Here is a 26,110-nt window from a genome sequence, read left to right on the forward strand (position 1 = left end):
TATCTTGTTCCCCATGATTACAGCCTATTGAGTGTGCCATAAGGAAACGCATAATAGAATGAGATCAAATAATAAATGGAAGCAATACATCAGCCCTATACTCCTGTTACCCAAAACAACTTTCACCTCCAATTTCAGTCCATAAGGCCAGGAACAAAACAGCACGTATTATTCGTAAGGTAAAGGAAAAGATCTTGGTTGATTTTGCCACTGATCACATAACAGAGAATTTCCTAGAGGAAAGCCAAAACTGAGAAGGCGTTTGGGTTTCAGTCATATATCACAATGCTGATTTTTATTTAGTCATTTATTTCAAAAATTAGTATTTTATAGACCTCTGAGATTTTTTTTAACTGGGGGCTATGAAAAGCTCTGAATTGGATAAGAGTTCTCTCATCTGTGGGGAGACTGAAATGAGGTGAAACATCCTTGAAGGTTCTCAGCCTGACAAAGCTTTGAGGAATTGAACTTGCAGAAGTCTATGCTCTATACTGGTTCCTCACGTACACGAATTGCCTTAAGTTGCCACAAAAAATCTGGTTTAACTCAAAATTATGTAATGAAACACCAGTGCCAAGTTTCTGTTTTGTTACTGCTTAATTTGCTGTAGTATATGTTACCATAGAACATACTAGTAAAAAAACCTAGAGGTGAATTGCATGGTTTAAAGAGTTGCCTTATATTCTGTTGCTGTTACATCTTATGATGAACCTTTTTCATCTTACAATGAAAAACAAGACTATAAAAATTACAGAAGTCAGTCTCTGTGAAATTATTCATTTATTTGTAAAACTGCTGTATTGTGGTGCAGCTTCAGTGTTCATGACTGCTTATCCCTCATTAGATTTTGCAATGTAAAGGTAGATGTGATGCACAGGGTGAAACAACATTCTATCTGTAAAAGGCTGAGCAAAAGCTAAATAGCCTTAAATTACACTCATGGCAGAATAAATGTTTTGAGTTCTTTTGCAATCACAGTTTTGTTAAGCAGCAGAATTACATTTGTTGAACTTGTAAACTTTCCAGTGCAGACTTGCTTTCGTTGACAGTATGTTGGTTGTTTTTTTTTGCAGCATTTTCAAGATAAGAACTATTTTGATGATCAGAAGAACCTGGCACTTACTTATAAGAAAATGAGGATCAAATGTTAACTTAAGCATTACTTATTGTTCTATTGTGGTAGGCACTTGCAGGGGTTTTGCAGAGGATAAAATGAAGAGGATAAAATGCTGATGAAACATAATGTTAACAAGAATGATGTAAATACATAAGCAGATCATTGTCTGGACAGTTGTATGGACTTAAGAGTTTCAAGCAATTATCTGTGCTTATTGACTGGTCCATAAACATCTGCCTCTACTGCTTGCTGGGCTTTACCAGCCTGACGCTAAGCTGCTGAGAAACCGAGCAACAGGAGACTGCTGAAAGCTGCCAAAGTGGGACTCAGGATGGACTGACCAAGGATGGCTTCACTGAACCCTGACTTAGGGCTGAGGTCACCCTGGGAGGTTGCAAGGTAAGAACCTTGCATATAAGGAAAAAGTGTCTTATGATAAGAGTGGTGGGGCACTGGCACAGGTTGTCCAGAGAGATGGTGTTCCATCCCTGGAGACACCCAAGGTCAGGCTGGATGGGGATCTGAGCACCTGATGAAGCTGTAGGTGTCCCTGTTCACTGCAGGGGAGTTGGACTAGATGGCCTTTAAGGGTCCTTTCCAACACAAACAATTCTATGATTCTATGACCTGGTTGACTTAATTTCCAGTCATGCCTTTGCTCTGAAACTTCATGAGCCAACCCTCCTGCTGTCACCCTCCTTTAGCAAAAGCCACCTTGCTGTGGCTTCTTGGCCAGGGGGCTGTGGGTGCAGCTGCTGAGGCATGCAATGATTGACAGTCCTCTGCTGTGGATGTTGTAGGGGATGAGTTAAGTGCTCACAGGCCATCCACAAGAGGAGAAGATGATGCTAATGTGTGTGGAAAAAAAAAAAACAAACAAAAGGTGGCAGGCAGGAAATAAATGAAAAAAAATCCAGGAGAAAATGGATTTTGTGGAAAAAGGATTTTTCATAAGTAGCCACCTCCCACTGTGACTGGAGAGGTGGCTACCAGTGAAATGTAAAAAAATGTTTGCTTGCCTGTAGGGTTTATTTGTTTTTTAAAGTTTGCTTTAAAAAGAGCAAGAAAAATCAAGCAAAATGTCAGGTTTCTCAGCAGCTGGTGACTCAGAAAGCCCAAGCTGAGAGAAGCTCTGCTATTCCTCACCAAGAAACACGTGGCTCTCAGCTTTTGTGCAGGGACCCCCTTGAAAGACCCATTTGGGTGAGCTACAATTTATGCTGGTCTCTGAAGCTATGCAAGCAGATGGATTTTTATTGGAAGAAGAATGTCTAGAATGAAAGCAGGATTAGCTTTGTGGAAAATCACCTGTGCTAATTACTAGTTTGGGTCCCTGACTGATTTAGTGGTAGCGGATGGAAGAAGCCAAACATCTGTTTCCCTCGATCCATTTTAAATGTTTCCTTCATCCTTTCATCACACCAAGCTTACAAGTATTTCAAGATCAAAGCATTCAGCTTCCTGAGCATTTCCTATATTTAGCAAATACCTGAATGAAACGATGACCTTTCACCATAAGAGATGAGCTGGCAACTGAACTAAGATTCCCTACATATGTGCACAGCTTTCTTCCAGATACCCAGCCTGGTCACAAGAGCCATGGTTACACATCCTCATAGTGTCAAAGCCCCTCTGTCAATCAGTTATGGACAGCACAAGGATCTCCTTTACTAAAGATACCACTGATCTGAGATGTGTAAGATTACAGGAGGGCAAGGCTTGGTTTTCCAGCCCATGCAAACCGCCAAGATTTTGACATTTTTTGACTTGAATCCCTCCTCTAGCATTTAAAGCACACTGGTTTAAATCTTCTTCTTTTATTATTTCTAAGAATCTTAATTAATTTGCATGTATCTGATGGATAAATGCTGTAGAGTACATATTCACACATATTCTGTGTATTTACTGTGTATTTTAGTAGTCACAAGTTGCAGAAAGAAATAGTGTTAGAAAGTAGAGCATCATTTTCTTCTTCCATTGGAAAGGTTAAAAAGGGGTATTCTGACAATCTTGAATCTGAAATTATTTCCAAAACACATTTTTTTCAGTTTCATTGGAGAATTTCCCACCAGTTCTATAATGAAGCCATTCAAAATAGACTAAACAGGCAAAGTATTTAAATTACAGTATTCCAAATGGCAGACACTTCAGAGAGAGGCAATGGTACATGCCATGTGTTTTTTGACACATCTCGATTTTTCAGTACATTATGTATTAAAAAACATTTCTCTTTTTTTCCACAACACTGTTTGAAGAGGGTGTGGAGCTTTATGGTCCTTTTTGGTCCTTTTATGGTCCTTTTTGCTCCTTGGAGCACTCAGGATTAAGGCTATTACAATTCTCCAAGCTGTATAATTGGCCTATTGGTAATTAATGTTAATATATATCATGTATTTATCAATAGTTGTGGGTTTTTTTTTTACTCTATTTTCTATTTATTAGTCTTTGATTTAAAAAAAAAATAAAAATTGGACGCTGTCTGTACCCATGTGCAGCTTCTAGGAGTGCTTAGATTGAAAAGGCATTTCCAAGAGCTGACTGGAATGGGTAAATGTTGGTTTTTAGATTTTTTTTCCCTGTCTCATCTATATTGACACGAGTGTCATTTTAATTGCATAATATCGCATTTTGAACAATTGCAGTTCTCTGTTTTTGGTGGAACAGCAGTTCTCCCATCAAGATATATGAAAGTGTATACAGTTTGGGGTGGGGAAAGGAATTTAATATATTTTTGTGCAGAACTCATCTATACTCAAAAAAAAAAATGAGCCAATTTCCATGTGGAAACAGATTTGGCCTCCTTTAAAAACTGGCTGACTTCCCTGGAAAATGTATCCATTTCGGCCAACACTGCTCTAAACTAACAGAACTTTCTTTGCGAACATTTTGAACCCAAAAAGCAGTACAGAAAACTTTTCAGGATGAGTTTGTTTGCTGTTTTATCCTTTTTCACTTGTCATCCAGCTATGAATTTGGCTTGGTCTCATGGTAAGCAGCTTCAGTCTTTTCAGAAGTATAAAACAACTAAAGCCACAAACTATTGAAAACCTGGGTTTTCATCTGGATTTTCTCCTCATCTGGAGCATGTCGTTGGCCGCACCATAGAGGTCCCTGGTGCCATGCTGTAATATTCATTCTGTGGCCAGAAAAGGGAAAGCCAACCCAAACTGACCCCTAAAAACAACTTAGATCCTCCCCCTACATCACAGTCAAGAAAATTATCATGAGCAAACCATCCAGGCACACTGAAAATGGAGAAAAAATGTATCCTTTTGCTGTTATTGGGAAGCTGAGTGAGTACATTCCTGGGCACCATACTAAAGCTTTCCTGTAGAGTTTGGCTTATGCCAAGGATGGGCACATGGCTGTAAGACATGTGGAGTGTTTTGTCTTTGTGAATGCTGAGTGATAAATTCAGGTTTGCACAGTGCCCTCAGGACTCATGCGTTCAGATGAGGTAGGAACAGCAGTAAGAATAAGGGCACTTCTTCCCTTTGAGAAAGGCTGTTATGTTAGTAGAGGCTGGGGAATGCCTGATAGCCTGATGTTTGTTTTATTTTTTAAATAATGAACTATCCTTCCTTCTTGCCTCTGTACCATCCCAGTCCTGTCAAATCCCTCTCTGAGCAATTGGCTTTCATTGTGTGGCATCTATTTTTCACACCCTGACTAGCACGTGATCAGGTGCTGCTGTCAGAGCACAGTGGGGTCCCTTCTAGGTACAAAGCTGCAGGACGCTGTTGGAGAATCCTCATGCTCTAGCTCTGGTGCCCTGTCTCTATCACCTGACCCACTACAGCCCTCCCCTAGTGTCACCCGCTGCTCCAGGTATGCCACCTGCTACCAAAATGGACACAAAAAGGCCCTCTGGTTCCCAGACAAAGCTGAAGTCTTCAGCTTTCTTCCCCTTTGGGCTGATGCTGAAAGCAGTGAGGTTAAAATGATTTGCTGTAGGTCACACAGCAAGTGAATGGGAGAGCAGTTATTACCATTTCCCCTCAGCTTTAATGCACAGAGTTCAAGACCCACTCACTAGCTGCTTAAAGATGTAAAGAAAGTGGTCTTCAAGGATTTCTGCCTTCAAGGTGAGTTTTAATATATGATCACATCTTTCCCTTTCGAAAATACATATTAAAAACTACAACATTATTTCTTTTCTTGCCAGTGTCAGAGTAATGGGAGGAAGAATATTGTCATTTGGATTGCTAATGTGCTATTCCAGGTTGTCATAGCAATAATATATGATTATTCTGTTCAATTTTTATTCAGGAATTGCATTCAGTCTTCATATTTAAACTGAAATCATAGATTTTCTCAAGAGGTTGGTGTCGCAGTTTGGACAAGATACTTAAGTGGAAAAGAATGGCCAATTCAGGTACTTTTTCATCTTTCTGATAATTTATATCTCTTCTTGCTTTTTATGTCCTCAATAAAGACATCCTGAAGCCAGTTCAGCTAATCAATATATTTATGCAACAGTCAGGAGCTGCCATATGGTGACATTCTCCTCTGTGCCTGTTCCCGACTCCTGACTGGGTCTATTCCTGGATTTACTGAGAAACCTCTGAGAATAACAGCTGGGTGTAAAATGATAGCCTGAGGGTGCTGTCCAACATACATTTCAGATTTCGGATTATTTATATATTTAGGCAGAGAGTGATAAAGTGGAGCTCACTCTCCTTATGGTTCCTGATTATAGAAAGCAGGTTTCTGTACAGGCCCACCAAATGCTCTATGACTGAGAGATTGCAACAGCATCCCAGTGGAAAGTGAACTGGATATAGGTGGATCTATAGAATGAACCCACTGAAACACAAACCACACGCTCAAGGCAAGGCTTGCCTTTGGTGCTGTGTGCTATTGTAAATACTGAGGCTTCTGGAAAGCCCTGAAGTCTTTGATGGTGGATTGATGTTTTTAACTTATCCAAGGTGAACTGCTGAAGAAGGTGGAAGTGAGCTCCCCTGTCTCTCTCATTGTGGAGCTACGTGTTGGCTCCATGGCCATTTCTGCATGTGCATAGAGCTGCAAAGTAGAAATGAAGCCACTCTGTGTTTGGTTGCACCTGAAAGCCACTTTTTTCAAGACCTTCTTACAGCTGCTTGTGTCATTTCCCTATAGCGCATATTGTCCAAAACTATGGCCAAAGGCAGTTTAGATCTCTAATAGCACAGATTTTTCCCTCTCAGTCTGTGTTATATCTACATTTCATTGAAAATGAATTGGAAACTGGTTCACTCTCACTGTAACTCAGTGTATGGTGTTTGATCCCACCCTACATGCATTTCTACTGCATGTTCAGCCCTGGTGCCAGAGGTCATTGGTACATCTGAACTAACAGTCCCAAATGTTTGTCACTGGTCTGGGAAAGGGTTGTCTGAGTGGGAGGAGTTGCCTGCAACTTAATCTGCAAAAGGCTTCAAATAAACTCAAGTTACTCAGCTTTGGAAAACAGTAAAGAACCTTAAAATTTAAGCTAGTCTTTTCTTAAGTGGATGGGTAGTATGGAGTGAAAGGGCATGAAATGATGAGGAAGAGAAAGCAGAGTAGTTTAGACTAGATGATAGCTTGGTGCTTGGTGGTTGAACTGCTCATACCTTTTCCATGAGGATGGAAACTTCTATGGATTACTTGGGTACAAGCAGTGCTGGTGGGGCTGCATGTACAATACATGTACAGCTGGCACAGAGAGCATGACTTAATATGCTTTGTTTTAATTACATGCTACTCCCATAACAGTCCAGGACCTTTTCACACTTGTAAATGTTTTCAAGCCTGAAGTTGTAGGCATCACCCTTAAATAAATCACATTTCTAGAGGCAATTGTTCCCATAAAAGAATGAGTTATATTTCATACATGTAGGAGAAAAAGACCCTATGGGGAGTAGAATATTTTCTTAGACAGACTATTACTATGCAGAAAAATACTACCCTAAGATTAATTCATCCAAGGATTTCTAGGTACAACTACTAATTGACTTTAGAAGAAAGATAGGTTTTCCAGGCAGAGGCCACAGGATGTTTTTACCTGAGTAGTCACTGCTAACAGATAGATGTGCAAGAGCTGATTAGAAAATAATATTTTTGATGCATCAAAATAGGACCTCAGTGTAGTTTTGTACTCTGCCATTTGTGGAAATAAATGCCTGAAATTCTATAATATCTACTGCCATTTTCCTTTCTTGCTGCAACAGGTAAAAAAGAGAGGGGAGCCAGTTTTAAACAAGGGTTAATGCAGACCTTTGAAGATTTATGCTGGAAAGTGTTTTGACATTTATAAGGCACATTTAATCACCTCAGGTGGTGTAGAGTAGATACTTTACTGCTGACACTGAGAAATTACAGGAAATATTTGAATGTGGTCATGGTATAGTGGGAGGTGTTAGTATCTCTTGAGGCTGCACAGCCCAGTCAGTAGTTCATGGACATATTATGGTATTATTCATAGAACAGACATGGGGTTTGAGCTGGGTATCATGTTTTAGACCTCTCTCAGTTGCCTTCTGGAATCCAGTTGCTGTCTTAACTTGGAATTTGTCTCATTCTCTGCAAAGAACACAGCTGTAAGCAAGTGCAGATCAGGGTGAGGCTGAGTACCTGAATGATATGGTGATTGCTGTTCCTAGAGAATGTTACACACCATACTTGTTCACCCATACAACCCAGAAGCAATGCTTCCTCCACATGCAAATAAGCAAGCAGAATGAAACCCAGCAGCTTGTGGTTGGTTTAGATCCCACGAATTGGATCAGTCATAGGGTCAATATTATTCCTAAATTTCAGGAAAGGATTGAGCCCAGCCCCTGTCTGTCTTCCCTCTATCCATTGAATATCTCTCTTCAAGGTGATTCCTAAACAGAAATTTCTTGCTACACTGTCCTTCAGTGATACAATGGCCAAAACCCAGATATAAATCAAAATGTAAGTAAACAAATTCATTTCAGATTTTAGGTAACCTGTTATAATCCCAGAAGACTCTAAACACAGAATCATAGAATCACACCTTGATCTGCCAGCGCTTGCCTGTACTTGGAGTGAAATACATTCCTTCTCCATTTGGGGAGAGGGGGCCTGCGAGGACCAAGGTTTATTGTCCACTCAAAAGTCTGGCCAGAAGCAAAAGGAGATGAGACTGGAGATAGAACTACCTACAGTGCATCTGGGACTGGGGCTGATGGCAGCAAGCTGAGCTGAAATGGGTTCCTGGGCCACAGGCAGAGAGAGGTACGGAGGATCCAGGAGAGCCTGGGTAGGACATAAATATCCACTGCTACATTCAGGGCCTAGATGTTCTCTCCCATTTCCTTCACATTTCTTAAATTATCTTCACAGGACCAAAGGATAGGGAGCAGTCACTTGGCAAGGGAAGCAGGAATGTGCATTCAGAGGTGTCAGCTTGTTAAAGACTTCTCTGAGCTTAGCAGCACTTGCAAACCAAGGAGTAGAAATGATTGAATTGAGACAGTGTCCTAGGAGATCCCTGCTGAGCATAGCAGTTTATGGGCATCATGTAGCCTCCAAGAAGGTAACCTGTACATTTTGTAACTGATTTAAGCAAGAGTAAGGTTATGGCTCTACATTTAGAGAGTCATGTTAGGAAAAAGATATTGCAGTTCCCTTTGAAAACTGCAGCTTGTTCTGATAAGGACCTTCATTGTTGCTGGTTGTTTCTTCAGAGCAAGAAAAAACAGTTACATATTATATGGCTGACCACGTAAGAGAGTCTGTTCCTACCTCTTTCATGGCCATAGTCCAAACATAGCTTCATCCCATATACATGCCTGTATAAACACTAGCACCTTGCTAATGTGTAAGTTGGGAAAAAAATTGCCATAGAGTCTCTTTATAATAAACGGAGTTAGAGACAAGTCTATGACACAAATCTTTGTGACCTAAACTACCATCTAGAGGGAGAAAGCTTTGTTTCGTTCAGAGTATAGTTTTGTACAGGGATATGCATATATATATATTTCCTACACCTAAGCCAAGACCAGATGAATCCAGGTTACAGAGCTGGTTCTTATCTTTGTCATGCATAATTGTGATCTTTTCCATGCAGTCAGCAACAAGGAGGGAAGGTTTTATTATTGTCCAAATATTTTGACTGTTATTCTGCTTTAGCTATAGGACCAGCATGCAGCAATGCTTTTAAATTAGTTTGCTCCCTTAGAATGGGTCCTTTATGTCCTCCAATGTGACTTCAATGTGTCTATGACAGTTCTCTCCCTTCCTAGAACACTCACTGTGCCAGTCATTGGTTGTGACAATAGCCTTGGAAATATTAGCTGGATATATTAGAAGAAATTATGTGACACAAGCATTTTAATAGCTAGTTTAATTTCCCATTAGTTCATGCTAACTTTTAATGAACCAGAGGTGATCTTAGAGCCAAGAGGATCAACACAGCATTAATTTCTTTTCTGTTTGCTCATTCACAGCACATTTCCAAGAAATCCCTGAGCTCTCAACTATTTTATTGCCTGAAAGGCTTTAATTCTGGGATGCGTAGGGGCCCTCCGGGCCATGGGACAACCAGCTGTCCTGATGTGACTGCATTAATAACCCTGGTAGGAGAACACTAACCAGAGGGAAATGCTAGCTTTGGGTGGGAGACACAAGCCAGAGCCCTACAGCTGGTATAAGTCTAGGTGTTCAGCCTAGACAAAAATACAGAAGTGTGTCTGTGCTGCCTCTGGGTATAGGACCCTCTTGAGGAATCCTAAGTGGAACGCCACACACCCATGCTCAGTGGCTAAGTCTGTCACTGCACTTCAACAATAGTAGAAAAAGCAATTTCCTTGTCCTCAATGCACTACACTTACGTGGAAATCATGGTGTCTGTGCCCCATTTTGAAACATAAATGAGCCACTAAGAGACACATACTGCCATTTTTGAAATAATGAGGCAAAATATTCTTCCTCCCAAAAGGTGTGTTTTGTTTTCTGCCAGTTGATGCAGTGAAGCAGATTTCCCAATTGGCAGCAAAATGGGATGTTGTAATTTCCGAAGTGTTTGGGCAGTTTAGAGGGCTTGGCAGAACGTGGAAACTTTTTTTCAAGAGCTGGAGGCTAGAAACTTGCCTGGCTGCATAAAAGTCTCCCCCTGCATCTTCATGTGCTCCCCCAGATCTGACCTTGTGCCCAGGGATGCTGAGGAGCTCTGGCCCTTGTCCTTGTGGGGAAAGCAGCTGCTAGCAGTGGAAAAACACCTGCATGAAGCCCAGCCAGCCAGAGCTGCCAGTCTGAAGGAGTCCAGTTAGAAATGAAAAGGCCTTGTCCTGCCAGTAATACTCCTTTTTGGTCAGACACTTCATATGAACTGCACTGCATCTAATAATTTTCATCAGCATGTTGTCCGGGTACTTTGCTATCCACTTCTTTCAGTGAAAAATCTACATTGGGCCCACTGATTTTCAGCAGCACTCTGGATACTTACTTTGAAATGCATTTCTGTGAATGAAATCTCAGCAAAATGCTGATTCTAGCGTCCCTGAATACTGGCACTGCTGAATTTAGCCCCAGTCTAGACCTGGCATGTCAGCTTTGCCTTGAACTAAAACACTCATCCAAGCACTGTTTGTTCTTGCAATGTTGGATTTCTCAACCTAGATTTCTTAGCTCCAGAGCTTCTCTTTCTTTTTTTATGATTTCTTTTTTATTTTCTCCTTTTTCAGAGATTTATGGCATTTATTTCTCATTTATGGAGATGTAATTTACAGATGAGAAGCAAAGGCTGTCTCAGCAGAACTTACTAGACTTGATTTTTAAACTTTTTCATCCAGCGTCCTTAATATTTTTCAAGAAAGATAATGAAACAAATCAATTCAGTTGGCCAAAGACTTCCTACTATATTTACTAGCAAACATATTCCTGTTGTTATGATTGATACTAGTAATGGCTGTATTACTCTGTTACTGGTTGTTTGAAATCAGTACTGTTTTTACAGAGAGGTTTACTGACAGTCAGGTAAACTGTGAACCTGAAAGTGGTGTGGTAGACCTGCCTGATTCTCTACTCACTGATTTTTTTTTAGGCTATCTCTGGGCATTAGTAGTTGGAAAAAGCATAGTTTTTGTTGTTACATCTCTGGTCAGAGTTTCATCTTGTACTGTAGACAATACCACACTTTGAGATCTGTAGTATACTAAACAGCCACTAAGCTGTTCTATGAAAAACCTAGAAACAAAATAATCTTTACTCCTTATTTTGAGAGATCAAATCTCCACTTGGATCAGCGTAATTTGTTTGAAGTCAACTACTTCATGTCAACAAAGCTGCACAGATTTCTGTCAACTGAAGATATGACAAGTAGTTTCTCCCACCAACTTTAAGCAAATGTAACTATTTTATGCTGATCTTCCCAGTGTGGAAGCTATTGAAAACCTTTCTGATCCCTCAGTTCAGTGTGATATTTCTCTTCTCTTGTGCATAGTGCGCTAAAGACTTTCTTCTGTCTGAGCAAATGTGAGTGATCCAGTGCTCATGTGTGACCCTTGGGGAGATTCAGACTAGATTATGACTTGCAAATGTAGAAAAATGAATCAGTAAATAGCACGGCCTTTATTTGGCAATTAATCAGGAGACAATATCCCTTAAGGAAAGAATTAAGCCAGACTACGTACATACTTGTATGTGCACTTCTCTTTATAGTTTGATTTGTTCTCTGAGCAGACAGGTCTCAGATTGTAGGGGGCTGGAACATCTGCAGCTTCCTTTCCTTGATGATTTGCCATGTGGTCTGGGGTGAAAAGACCAGTGGCTGCTTTTTGTACCCAAGGAAAAGAGGGTCCCAGACATCTGTAAGCCGTAGTGAAGCAGAACTTTTCCAGAAAAGAGTTCTATGTCTCCAGCCAATCCAAAGGAAGTGACATAAGCGAGTAGGTTACAACATCTACATACCTCCACATGGAGAAAGTACCAACTTTAAAAATGTTCTTTCAGCTTGTGGAGAATAGCCAGAAAATTTCAAACTGAAATGGAAATATGAGCTTTAAGCTTTGGAGTAAAAACTGTTAAGAGAAACAGCCATTTCTCCATCCCATATTGTCTTCAAATGAAGGTTGGTGGCTCTTCTAAAAGAAGTAATGTACTTTGGTATTGCACAAATGAAAATTCTTTACGCAGTATCAGGTCACTGGCAGAAATGTCATGTCCTCTGATTAAAGGAAAAAAAAGAAAGCTATACAAATTGACTCAAAGTCTTTTTTACTGTAATAGATTATGAGCAAAATTATACACTGGGCTATTTCAGGCTGAGCCATTTGAGTTCCCAGTCTGAACATTTTGGGCTAACAAGTTTTCCCAAATTCCATCATCTTAGACACTGGCAAAGACTGTGAGGGAATCTAAGTGCACATCCACATCTTCAGATAGAAGCAGATGTCTATGAAAGGTTGATTTGGTTTCTGGCTTGCCAGAGCACATCAAGTTCAGTGAAACTAGAAACCCTGCATCTACCCATCAAATGCATTCCAAGTGTCCTGGCTCCCCACATCTCCAGATGTAATCACTGATTGATATCTAGTGTAAACCACTAATCAGGCAACTACTAATCAAATGTAATTTGGGTAACCTGCTAATCAAGCTCTGGATTTCTAACAAGAGTTGTGAGAGGCTACAGAGTACCCTTTGTGAGGACTGTAAAGGAGAGTGCAAAGGAGAATTAATGTGTGTGTATTTGTTTTCTATTGATTCCTGATAGGATGGTTTAAGTCTAGTTTTTCCTTTCAGTTTCAAAAAGGATGATTTTAGTCTAATGTTTTGAGCACTGAGTTTTACAGGCTTATAAGAAGACTCTCCTGATTCAATCCAAAGAGTATTTTCTGTATTATCAGTGAAGACTTTGAATAACTTATTTATTTTAGACTGTTTACTCAAGTCAAAGGTGACCTCTCACAGTTTTCCAGGCATCTTCTGGCTGACCGTGTAGCGTGGGATGGACAGCAAAACAGTATGTGCTTCTCCTGACTTGCAACAAGTAAAACAAATGGAAGACTGTAGAAGGTGAGGAGACATTAGAGATCAGAGTTGGGCTGGTGGAGCTGGAGGTATCCCGGGAGCATGCAGATGGCACTGAGAAGAGGTGGAACGTGATAAGGGACATGGTAGAGCTGCTGGTTTTGCTGTGGGACAGTTGTAAAGGACAGGGCAGACGTAGTCATAATATCTGCTGTGCACCGAGATCAAGCAGTGATTGCAGTGCAATGCTTCAAATGAGGGCAGCTAATATTTAGCACCTTCCCTTGCCGAGGCTCTCACTACCAATCCTTGGATATCTGTTCAGGTCAGCTTGCGCATGGAGAGATTTAATATCAAACGCGGTGTGAAATTCAATCTCTCCTGTTAGACGAGCTCTGACAATGGAGCTGCCATGTGCTTGGTGGGTCATGTCAGCATTAATTTACTGCCCTGGGGTGCTGTGGAAATGTCTCAAGACTGTCACGCTCCCACACTGCTGAGGTCTTGGCTTACACACAGTGACCAGGCAGAAGGTAATCACAGAGATGGGGCCTTTTAGAGGGGAAGAAAGCATTCAAAAGCAGCCACAAACACCCTCCAGTATTATTAGACCTGTTTGAATGTATGTGGAGTGAAAGTTACCGACAACGCAGAAAGCCTCCAAATGACAAAATTCAGACATGGTAAAAGAGAAATGCATGGGACGCTCAAGGAAAAGAGGAGGGAGGGAAGAAGTATTATCTCTAATTTACAGTCGGGAGATTGAAAATTTTAAAAGTGTCGGATGAACCCCCTCCCACAAGTGTCAAATCCACTTAGACTGCAACAGAGGAAGTTAACATATTCTGCCTCATTTAAAGCACACACAAAACTTTAATGTATTTTGATAGAAACAATAATTTTAAAAGAGGAAATAATCAGTATCATCTTTAATTAAGCCCTTCTCATGCCCTAAGCCAAGAGTTATTGGTGCTTTTTTGATTCAAACTGCTCTTCTCACGGCTCACAGCATCTATGAGGTTAATTCTGCTATTTTAGTTCGATTTCCTACTGAACATTTTGTTTCATGTATTTCAAACGGTGCAAGTAAAGAGACACTGTGTTGCTTATAGCAAATGAGGATAAAGAAATTAGAACTAAAATAGCAGAACTCTATAATTAAAATGGAACACAGATTCTGTATGGTGCATTTTGGTAGGCAGACTTCATAGTGTTAATCTCTCTTACACTGTGTAATCTCAAAGACCCAAGGGGATTTTCCTATTCCCACACTTCTCCTCTCTTCAGTTTGAAGATGTGTCATTTTGAGCTCAGTTCTTTGACACTGCATGAAATTCTGTGTGCTCCTCTACCACAGATTGGTGGTCTACATGGGAAGTCAGACTTAAATGGGCTGAAGACGAAGGAAGACTTTCTTTCTAAATAGTAAAAAGGCCAAATACTTATTAAAATACTGTGTGTGCAGAAAAGAAGCCAGTAAAATAATGTAAGAAGTGTGGTGAGCCATACTGTAAGCTTATTGAGTTGTCTAAAGCATATAGTCTTTGTGATAGGTGTCCCAGAAGGATCGTCCAGCTTCCATTCTCTGCTGTCAATCAAGATCACGAGGTCTAGCTCAAAGGCAAAGTGGTTGGCACATAGCTGAGGTGCTCTCTTGCCTCCTACTCCCAGGAACTGACTGCAGAATGTGTGGGTAACCTGTTAGACACAGGTGATCCTCTCCAGAGCAATTCCTCAAACCCAGTGCTACAGGATCTCTCCAGCCACACAAATTTGTCTCAGAGGAGCGCTCTGCAGCTGACTGATGGTAACTCTAACACTACAAGGTTGTTGTGACCCTTTCTGATGTCCTCCTAAAATTTTCAATAGCGTGACTTTCCCAGGATTGCAAGGGAAACCTGTGGCCCTACACACTCCATCGTGGAGTGGAGTCTTATGTCGATCTCCAGTTAACTTGAAATCTCATAAAAAATCATGCTGTTCCCTGATGGGTCCTGGCATGAGGTTATACTGGTACAGCCTCAGGTTAGAAATTGTCTCACCGTCTTTATCCATCTAAATATTTGCCCTTCAACCTTATCTAGTCATGTATGATCCTGCTATGGCCAGGAAGGGCAGACATCCCCAGATGGCAAGTCATCCTAACCTGAAAGAAATATTTTAGCTGCTGCCTGTCTTTCCCATGGGCTACAGATGGACTGGATAACTGGTTCAGGCTAGATAGCTAAGGATGACTGAACTAAATCCTAGCTTAAGCCACAGTGTCTTAGTCTTCCCAGCAAAGCTGCTTTGCCTAGGTGAAAACAGCTTTTTCTCTAACACACACACTCACTGAACACTTGTGATTGCTCTCTGGTTAGCCCTGAGATGCGCTTCTTGTTTCTCTGAGCTGAAGCAACCTTTAGATTTGAAGGCTATATCCAAGGCTGCTATTCCAGCTTTCCATTTCTGCCACAAACAGGGCTGTACAGTGTTGAGAGGCTGTACTTTTGGTTATGAGATGCCATAATTCTTGTTTTCTGGGCTCTGTTACTGGGGAAGAGGTTTATGGAGGAGGTGTGCCTATCTCTCCTTTGGCACCTGGCACTGTCAGGCCTGGGAATGGTCTGATCCTTGTTATCAGAGTGTTCCCTGGCCTCACAAATTACTGGGTAAAAATTCTATAGCTCGTGAAGGAAGTCATACTAAACAATCATAAAAGCCTATTCTGGCTGTTATAGATATTTTTCCTCCTTATGCAAGCTTTACATCTGTTTCATCTTTCTAACTTTATGTAATTTGGACCTTTTAAACCACGCTTTTCAAGTCATTGCTGTGCAAAACCTACAAGTCAATTCTGATGAGAATTTACTTGAAGGATCAAGGTCCAATGAGAACAAGCTCTTGCCACGCAGGAGCAAGAAAGTTATAGAAAAACTAATGTGGGCCATAAGACTATAAGGGGTCATTGTTTCCTGTACTGTGTATACAATCACTTTCCCATGTGAGTGCCTCAGCCCTCTGATTTTCCACTGGCCTTAAATAGCATTTTCCCCCCTAATTTTGTTGTTCGCACCATTCAAATCCCAGTGCCCTGCTAGGGCACTTTTGCATGTAGTTCACAGCTGAACAGGAGGTGAAGTCATAACCCAGCGCATGGAGAGCTGACCCACAACCATCTCTGCATTTCTCCAAACACCTTCTCCCTCTTCCTTTCCCCTCCCATTCTGTTGTGCATGGAAAGGTTTTGTCATGGAGGACATTCATGAGCAGGAAGGAAGCAACGAACACGGGCCAGGAGCCATTGCAGCCACCTGCTTGGACAGTCACATCAAAGGGCAACCAACCAACACCCCAACACACAGTGACCCAAACTGAGCACATATGCACTCAGAGATTGCCCACTCTTTGGGGCTAAAGACAGAGGACATCGCCTGCACTGCATCTGACCCTGGAGCTGGGAACAATGTCAGCCATAGGGTTGTGCCATGCCAATAGTGTGCTGGATGTGCTCTGCATCACATTACATCTGAGGCATGCCATTCTTCCCACATACATCGCTGTACCCACCCAATTATAAAAGAGGCCTTGGCAGCCTGCCCCGCTGCTCCAACATTTGCATCTTTATCCTGAATTAAACTCCAGTCCAAACTCTGCTAGTATTCCTTTTCACTATTCCTGTTTGGAAGAGGAGTTAATGGTTTGGCCTTAATGGTTTAACACCCTGGAAAGACTCCTGGTAGGCAAGTGTCGGCACAACAAAAGGGATGTGGGCTTGTTGCTCCTGGTTTAACCCACATTGCACAGGTTAAGATCAGCAATGAAAATACTCTGACAGAGACATTAACTCATAATAACAACCACAGTACTATGCCAGGGCTCTCTGGAGGAGCACTTTTCTGGCTGCACCCATATGCTGATGTTCAGGCCATAGATTTCATAGTGCAAAACCAGATTTTCAGAAGAGAATGGTCATTTGCAAGGAGGAGGGAAGAAAGGCTGCTTGTGGGGGAGTGACCCAGTGTTCCCTGGTCCTCCCAGGGAAACAGCGAATGGGATGCTGTCACTGCTGAGGAAAGATAGGACAAAATTGAACTCCTAAGGTTCTTTCATGTGCTGCTCACAGCTGCCATTAACCATGCAGATATTTTGCCTTTATGGTTGATTATTTCAAAGTTGCCATTACTGACTTTGTATGGAGAGTGTAACCCAGTCCATTCTGTCTGGGGGACACTTGGATAGAGCTCAGCAATTTAGTATGTGAGAATACCAGAAAAATGGCCAGTGTGAGTGGAATACCCTGTGCCTTTATGGACATCACACTGATCAACACTGGATCTGCATTATGAAATAAAAGTGGTAAGGAAATGAGAAATGGAAGACAAAAATCCCTCAGGAAATATTAGCTCCTGTGCATGTTCAAAATACAAGAGAAAGATGTCTCTTAACCAAATCAGTGTATGCATTTATTCTAAATGAGACTAAATACAACTGAAAAGGTTGGTTCTTTGTGATAGGGTATTTTTACTGGAGGGGTTTGTTCTTACACTGAAGATAGACTATTTCTACATCTTCTCCTGAGGTGTGTTGAATGGTGCTACTCACTACAGTAACTGATACTCACCATAGTCTAGGGTGCCAGAAAGATGGGACTGAGGTGTGACATGACCTTTTCTTGATACATTCAGAAAGAAAATTTATTTAGAACTAAACTAAGACATTGAGAAGGACTCTTGTGCTACCTGAGGGGGTAGTGAATGTCACAGGAACAGGGAGTGAAGGGCCCTGCTGGTCACATGGGAGCATCGTGAATTTGTGAGAGCCTGTTTGTATGAGCTGGGTGTGTTTGAGTTACAAGATGCAACATTTGGCTCTGGATCTAAAGGTAATTGTTTATTGCATGTTTTATGACTGTTTACAAAAGTGGTTTGTAGAAAATAATGGAATAAATAAGATGTTGTCTTTCCCCAGGTCTTCAATCCATTAACTTGTAGCTAGACTAGAAATTTAAGTCATTGTTATTTATATTAGAGAAGCAACTAAGGATACAGCTGAGATCCAGTTTGCGTTAGGAAGATTGCTGTGTCAGGATCTGAGTGTGGGACAGGTTTTGTCTTGATCTCAAATACAAAAAAGTTCAGGACATGTTGGTTAAACCTGTGATCAGAGCTTCCTACAGGCCTTGTAAGAACGGGCCTCCATGCCTGGCTTTATTGCAAGTGTCTTGTGTGGCTATAGTCACTCGAACCTAAAGGTTAAGGTTTTGAAGGTATTTACACACACATACAGGAAAAAAAAAAAAAAAGGAGACAGTTATGGTCTGTGTATTTAAAGGATTGTCCTTTTTTGGAAACCTAGATCCCATGATAGATTTAAATGCCATAACATGGTACCTAATTTCTACTGTATACTACTATGAAAAGACAATCAGGAATTCACCTGGGTCAGCCTATGCCTCCATTCCTTGTTAATTCAGGTAGTACAGCACTGCCTTGTATGGGAAAACTTCAGCACTTTTCACCTGTTGGGATCTGCAGTCTTCGGTTAGTCATTCTAGTTAGCTATAAGAGATTTAACTCAGATCCATAATGCCTGGAGAATGTTGTTTGATTGATATTGAATGGCCAATTGCTTGTTTAATAACTCTTAATAATCCTTGCTAGTGAAGCTTCATTCATTTTACTGAAAATATGTTTGTGTTCAAAGAGCAAGAGAAGGATGCAGAAATTCTGGACAATGCTCACAGCTGTCCTGCAGGCTTCCTGCACAGTCTGAGAGAGAATCTGTCAATCTTGTGGTAAGTTGCTTCACCATTTCACAATAATCCTTCTTTCCTCCTATTCTTTGTGCTGTCTATTGAGTTTGTCAAGTCTCTGAGGCAGGAAACATCTTTGTGATGTGCCTTGGCTGGCATCACAAGGCCACTGTCAGGTGAGGAACTTTTGGGGAGTGAGTGTGTTGGAACAGCTCACAGATGTCATAACCAGAACCAGAACCTTCGTCAGGCAGAGAAATGAGGGCAGCCAAAGCCTGAGTGAGCAGGAAGACTAAACTCCTCGTGCTGAGAAGTGCTGCCTTAAGAAAAGAAGGGGAGATTGTTGGGGAGCTTGCCTTGCCAATGCTCACACTCTACCTATTCACAAAAGATTTTATACCATGCTCCAGGGCTGGCAGGCCAGGGCTTATCTACTTAAGAACAAATCCTGATAGAGACTGGATGCCACTTCTATGTCTCAGACTGCTGTAAGCTAGTCTCCTTTGGTAGCAATTCTCATAGGATCCAAATCCAAGGTAGAGTTCTAACTGTCCTGAAATGTAGGATCCATTGCAAAATCTGCAGGCAAAGGTGCTGGCAACTTAGGAGTTGCCTCTGGGCCTGGCATGTGCTTAAACTACTTATGAGCTATCTGAGCTCCTCAGCTTGATTTCCATCCTTGTCTGACTCATCTTTTATTTCAAAGATTGTTTGCATTTTTATGCCTCTAAGACTAGGTCCCGTGGGAATCCTTCCCAAACTCTCTATGCTGACCTCCTGTACTTCCAGCACATAACCCTCAAAAGAGGTCATTTGATCCTCCACCACAAATACACAAATCAACACCTTATGCTTTTTTGGGACTTTTGTTGAATTTCTCCTCCTAAAAGATTTATAGAAAGCTTTGCTTTTGACAGCACAGTTCAAGTCATGGTTCAAGTCTAATCGACTTCAGGATCAGACAGTTTACTTTTAGGTGTCAGAGGACTAGATGAGTCCCATATTGGAGGAGACTACCAATTACATCAAACCCAGTATCTCTGAAGACTTCATTTGACCATGAAAGGTTCTCAAGACACATTTACTTTGCTTATAGGACTACATGAGGGTCACAGCAAAAAATGATTTGCCTAGAGGACTGCAAGTTCTTTCTTATGCACATGGAGCAAGTTGAGCTCAGTAACAAGTAAATAACTTCTAGTTTCTCTTGGTATTGCAAGATTCCTTCAGGCTGTCTGGCTAACATCAAGAGATTATCATATCAGTGTGTTATAGCAGGACTGGAGAGAGGATATTAGAGGAGCATTTTGATAAAGCTTAACCAACTCTCCAATCAAATCATCGTGGAGTTAGCTACAGATGTTAGCTTAGCCCCAGATAGTTAACTAGCTCAACACCTGCTATCTTATCTAGTAGTCTAGAGAGGTGGATGCCTCACAGAAGGGTAACAGGATAGGGTGAAATTTATTCTGAAGGTACTGCCATAGCTTTCTTCTGGCCCCATGAGGAGGTCCAGCATCTCACTTAGAATAGATGTTTATTTCTACTTGGCTGAAATGAGTTCAGTCCCACTCTAACTATAGGAGGACAGGCTTGAAAGCCCTGTGTATCCTTCAAAAAGTGCCTGTGGATCCAAAAATGCACACATAGAAATTCCTAACCGGTATCTAACAAAGCCAAAGTAATTTTGACTTGTCTGAGGTTTCAAAGTAAGCCATATGTCTGTGTGTGCACTCACACTAGTAATTAAGACTAGTTTTTCAATAGGTACCTGCAATGGCACAGGCTGTTGGTGGAAAAGTCAATGAAAGTCACTCACAGTCTTCAGTCAGCACACTTTCCTGGTAGATGCTACCTCCTATAGCTATAGACCAGGACATAGAGTTTGCAATGCCATAGTTAGATGCATAACTAACATACAGGTACTAGAGGTCCTTGTGTTTTTATGTAGTCCACTGGCTGCCAGCGTGATTTGTCTGGACACGTACCTGATACTACCTAGTTAATCATCAAAGAATGCAAGTGCCCCTAAAATAACCTGACAAAATTATTCTTCCACTAAAATGAGACGGATGTGCTGACCAAAGTCAGAGTACTCCTTGTACCTCTAAACCACAAGACAAGTACCTTAATCCCTGAAGTATATAGAAGAATGATAGGCAGGTAAATTAACAAAAGCTAAAATATTTAGAAAGCCCTCCAGGGTGGTGAAATATGAGTTGCTGGGGAGGTCTGGAGACAAATGTCCATGCTGGTCCTTCCTGCTGCCTTCCTGCTCCACGAGCTGTGGGGCACATACCTCTGCCTCTCAGCAGGGAGGAAGAAGAGGCTCAAGAAGGACTCAGGAAGCAGCTCCAGCTTTTCACAGGTTTCAGTGTTCCATGGCTCTCGTGGGAATGGAAGGCTATTCTTGGCTGCTCACTGGGAAACTAATGGATGTCAGAGCAACACCTCCAGCTCCTTGGTGAAAACTGGGGTGTCTCATGCCCTCGTCTGATGTGGTTTGCACTTTACCAGCAATGTTGCAGCTGCTGGACTCAAAGAACAGAGAACTCTAGATGTTAGAGCAAGAAAACATGAGTCTTGCAGATTTGCAGTGTTTCTCCATCCTGAGTTATCCTGAGTTATCCTGAGAAACTGAAATTCCTCAGTCCCGTAGGGCTTGTGGTGAGGTGAATGGCAAAGCCTCAATCACTTCAAGAAAAACAAAACTGGGCTTTTATTCAGGTAGGTGCTTTTTTTTCCCCTCCCCAAAATACTATGGAGCCATATCCTCTTTTGTAATCAAACAGTGTATTTTGTACTTGTCAGTCATAATTTCCCTGCACTGGCTCTGGTACACAAACCAACACACTCACACAGATGCACAGAGTAAAGTTGGGGAAAAAAAAAAAAAAAAAAAAAAAGCTTACTTTCTCTGAAATCCCTTTGGCCAGACTCCTTTTATTTAATAGGAAAGTTGTGATACAGTGCAACAATACATCATGCATGCCAGAACAAGAAGAATGCCACTTCTATGTAGGTGGGGAAATAGTTGTGATGTACAAAAGAGATACTGTTTTTTCCATCGCTTTGGCCAAACTTTACACTTAGCTTCTCATGTCGGGAGAGGGTGTGACAGCAGATAGGATGTAGCCTTTGAAACTCCATCTCCGCAGAGAAAAGACAGATGGAATCCAGCTGGCGGATATCACACACGTTTTCTGTTCTCCCTGATATCACAGATCTGATAAACACGGAAGAATAACAGGGCTTTATAGAATGCAGATGAACAGAGGAGCCTATCTGTATGTAAAAAAGAAGGGTCTCAGTTGGCTGAATACTTATTTCTGCTAAATGAAAGTTAACTCCCACGATCTCATAAAGCGAGAATACACCTGCTCAAGGCACAGATTAGATTATATACTATACAAATTTATTGACCTCCCATGGCTGTTGTTGCTCTGATCTCATTTTACATTGTGTCATGTCACACTCATATTAATAGCAAGGAGAAGTAATGGAGGTGGAGGATAAGTGCAGTGAGCTCACCTGGTTGTGTGAGTCTTTGCCTCTGAGAGCATGAGTCGCAGCCTGCGATCATCCAAAGCCTGTGCTCTGGTTTTTAAAATAAAATCTTAGAAACCTGGGAATAATGTACTAAGACAAGTGTTGTCTAGTAATGGGAACCAGGAAATGGTAGCTGCACATACCTGAGACTGAGAATGACTCATCCCACAACCTCCTTTGGCTTCACCGTGTCCTCCTGTAACCTCATCTTTCTTGCTTCAGACAGAGTTGCAAGGCTTTGTTATCTAGAGGATTTTGTGAGGTGATTTTGTGCTCCCCATCAAAACTATGGCAATTAATAAGAGAAGAGGCCTAATTAAGAATCTGCTGTTGCACAGGCTATTACTGTTGGCTTCTTCAGTGCAGATAGCAGGTCAGATTTTAATACATTTTTGATTAACATGGTGAATTCTGATCTACTTTCACCAAGTGAAAGCAGTGCCTGAAGTTGTGATAGAAGGCTGCATCTTGTTTGTGTAAATTTCCTCCATATCCAAAAGAGCAGACTCTGGCATGAGTTCCACAAAGAGGTAAATTTTAAGTGTATGTATATATTAAATTCACCCCCATGATGGCATTCAAACATCTTTCCATTTTCCCTTGTGTAAGTTACAGTGAAGTGTTCTCCTCCCTCCCTGCTGTTCCCTTGTGAGTGAACAAATTAGTGTCACCCAAAGGAAATCCCAATGGAAGCAACTTCTGTCAATATCAGGAAAATTTTAAATCACACCTTAGATGGCAACCCTACGCTTAGCCCTCTGCTTCCATTGAATTCCTTTCCTCCTCATAGGGAGTAGTGAAATCTAGTTTCAAAAAACATTTGCACTCTTGAAAGATGTACTAAAGTACACATGAGATCACAGTTTGTTACAGAAATGTGGATTATTGTACCCAAAACTCATCTCCAGTAATGCCTACTTCTTCTGCAACAGAGCACATAGCACTCTTCTCTTAATCCTAAATTTTTACCTTTGGCCTTCATACTGAGATTTGGGGTTTGTACAACTGTAGCTCCAGTGCCTGCAGAGAGGTTCTTATATCTGTGTCCAGCATGAAGTATGGAAGTTGTCTTACTGAAGTCAAAGTTCTACTTGAAGTATAAGACATATCTTGCTGCATCTAAGCCTAAAGTCCTTTGCCTCCTCTTGCACGCTGGAAATGCCTCCTTAGTTCCAGCTCTGGTTTTCCTATGTAGGGCAGCAGCCCCTACTGTATTTTCCTCTTGATGTCTGAAAAACACAGATCAAGAGAGAGCTGCTTCCCCACTGAAGAATAAACAGGTTTCTGCAGATGGTAGGTCTCATCTCTCTGATAACATGACAACCACAGAAGCAGAAATGGGATTAGAAATACATTTTTAGTGGAATTATTTCCTGTATCCTTTCAATTTTGTTTTGTGTTTCTTCCATCAGTATAATGACCTTCTTGACATTATTTCCCTATTTTCAGCCAATAAAAATCATGTTGGTTACAGCATTTCTAGATAATACAATAAACTAAGGGCTTTGGGAACACTCTGGAGCTGTGGATAGTTTCATTGTTTTCCCATTAATGTTTCAAGGTACTCTGTTTATCTTCCCTCTTGCCTCTTACTTTTACCCAAGTTTGATTTAGATTTAAAAGTTTCTGAGAAAGAATAGGGCAAGAAAAGGCAGCATTAATAACATCTCTTAATGTATGGAAGGATTTCTCAGCAACATATGTTCTGCAGAGGGTCTTCTGTTTTGGTACTTGAAATAGATGTTGTGTATCATTTGGAATGCTTGAACTCTAAATGTCCTTTCTATAGAAGTACACAATATAGAAAAAGGAAAGCCTGACCTAGGCCTGTAAGAAGTGAATTCAGTATTTAAGAAGAACAACTACTGAATGGTGACTGTAGTGGAAATGCTAAGTCACAGCTTGAAACAGTGATTGTGCACCTGGTGGGAAGGCAGCACCAACCCAGGCGAGCTCAGGTGCATGCAATGCACCTGAGTGACCAGAAGGAGTGGAGCCAGGATCCACCTCTTCCCAGACCTTATTTAAGAGTTGGCACTGGAAGCAAAAGCATTTTGCTGGAGTTCTCTCCATACATGGGGTCTTTCAAGGGTTAGTGGATTTTTTTTCCCTTTGTTTCTCTGTCTGTAGTGGCTGCATTTGAGCATATCCTCACTTGTTGCAGCTTAGGTCTTTAATACCATTCCTGTGCTTTCCATCACATTACAGCATTACAGTGACAACTTTTGTAGCAGTTATGTACAATTCAGAAGCTCTTGTGCAGTGAAGTAAAGGCTTATCTGTTCCTAAACCTGATTTGGAATGTTTATTAGCTCATGTTTCATGAAGTACCAAGTTAAAACATTGGAGCTTTTAAACTAAAATCTCAAAACTAATGTCATAGTGCTGCAGCCAACAGTTGTGCTATTTCCTTGAGGAAGCAGGAAGCTAAATATGGCTTTCAAGCTCTCTTTGTCTGTGACTTACTTTTTGCACTTGCAGCTGTAACACAGGGCAGATGTCTTCTGAGAAACCTGCCTGCCAGTCTGAATCTTGATCTAGACTCACAACTGCCACACATGCACCCCTTGCCACAACCTGCAAAGAGATCAGAAAATGCAGCAGGATGAAAATAAAACACATTAACATTCTGAATAGTCTAAAAGAGATCTTATCTTGTTCTTGTGCAGCGTGTAAAACTCACCATTCATGTCACCTTGAACCTTGATGATTGTTGGCACTGTGAATAACAGGATCTACCACGAACAGTTGAGAATCAAAATCAAGGAGATGAGTGAGCACCAAGAAAACTCATCTCCCAAGCATTTTATCTTGTTCTCTCACAGAACCATAGAACAGCTTAGGTTGGAAGGGACCTTAAAGATAATTAAACTACAGCGCCCACTCTGTAGACCATGTCCTTCTATTGCTGGCACGTAGCTGCTGCAAAATCCTTCATTTTGAGGAGATGGTATTGGGTCAACTTATGCACTCAGCCAACTGGAGTCAATGCATCAGGGGAAATGAGTTAGCTGGTGGAGGCTGGAAGCTGTTGAGTTCATGGGGTGGGATGCAGGCTAGAAATGCATAGCATGGCTAGTAAAGACTAATGATAACTGATATTTCTGCTAAATATGGTGGAGAAAACATAAGCCTGATGAAAGTAGAGCTGCACACTAGATAAACATAAAGTAAAAGCATTAACCTCCTTTATGGCTATGCTGTTCTCCCTGTGGTTGGTGATTTTCCCTCTGCAGAAGGCTCTCTGTGCAGTTTGGTGGAACAGACGAGGACAAAGGAGAGATGGTGACTACTCAACACAAGCAGTCAACCTCTGCAGGAAGTGCTGCTGGAGCTGGTCACATGAAAGATAAAATATTAAGACCTGGCAGGTCAAGGTAGGAACGTATACTCTACTCAACTTCACCAGGACTTTACCAGGGTTTCATGTCTGCTGATGTTTCTTTCTGAAGATTTGATGACATGTCTTTTAACTGTGGTCAGTCGGTTTTGACTCATCTCTCTCACTGTTGTGCTCTGTGTTCACACCTTGTATGCATTAGTGGTCTGTGGTCTCTGGGTCACAAGGAAAGCAGAAGATCTTATTGAAAACTATAGATCAGAACCCATTCATGAACAGAGCAAAAGGTCTTAAACTCCGTGGACACAAACTACAGATTATCACTTCAACCTAGGTAACATTCATGTTGGAAAATGGGTTCCTTTAATGCCCTAGATGCTTATGCACATGCTTTATAAACATTCGTCTTATG

General features: G+C 41.3%; 1 long non-coding RNA gene across 1 annotated transcript; it reads left to right on the forward strand.

Moving 5' to 3' along the window:
• LOC110399079 lies at positions 237-25,729 on the forward strand. The gene is made up of 5 exons (XR_002438877.1): positions 237-1,516; positions 5,387-5,492; positions 13,016-13,120; positions 18,761-18,851; positions 25,595-25,729. It is a non-coding gene; the product is annotated as an uncharacterized LOC110399079 (long non-coding RNA).

The sequence above is a fragment of the Numida meleagris genome, chromosome 4 (assembly GCF_002078875.1).
Source record: "Numida meleagris isolate 19003 breed g44 Domestic line chromosome 4, NumMel1.0, whole genome shotgun sequence".
NCBI lineage: Eukaryota > Metazoa > Chordata > Aves > Galliformes > Numididae > Numida > Numida meleagris.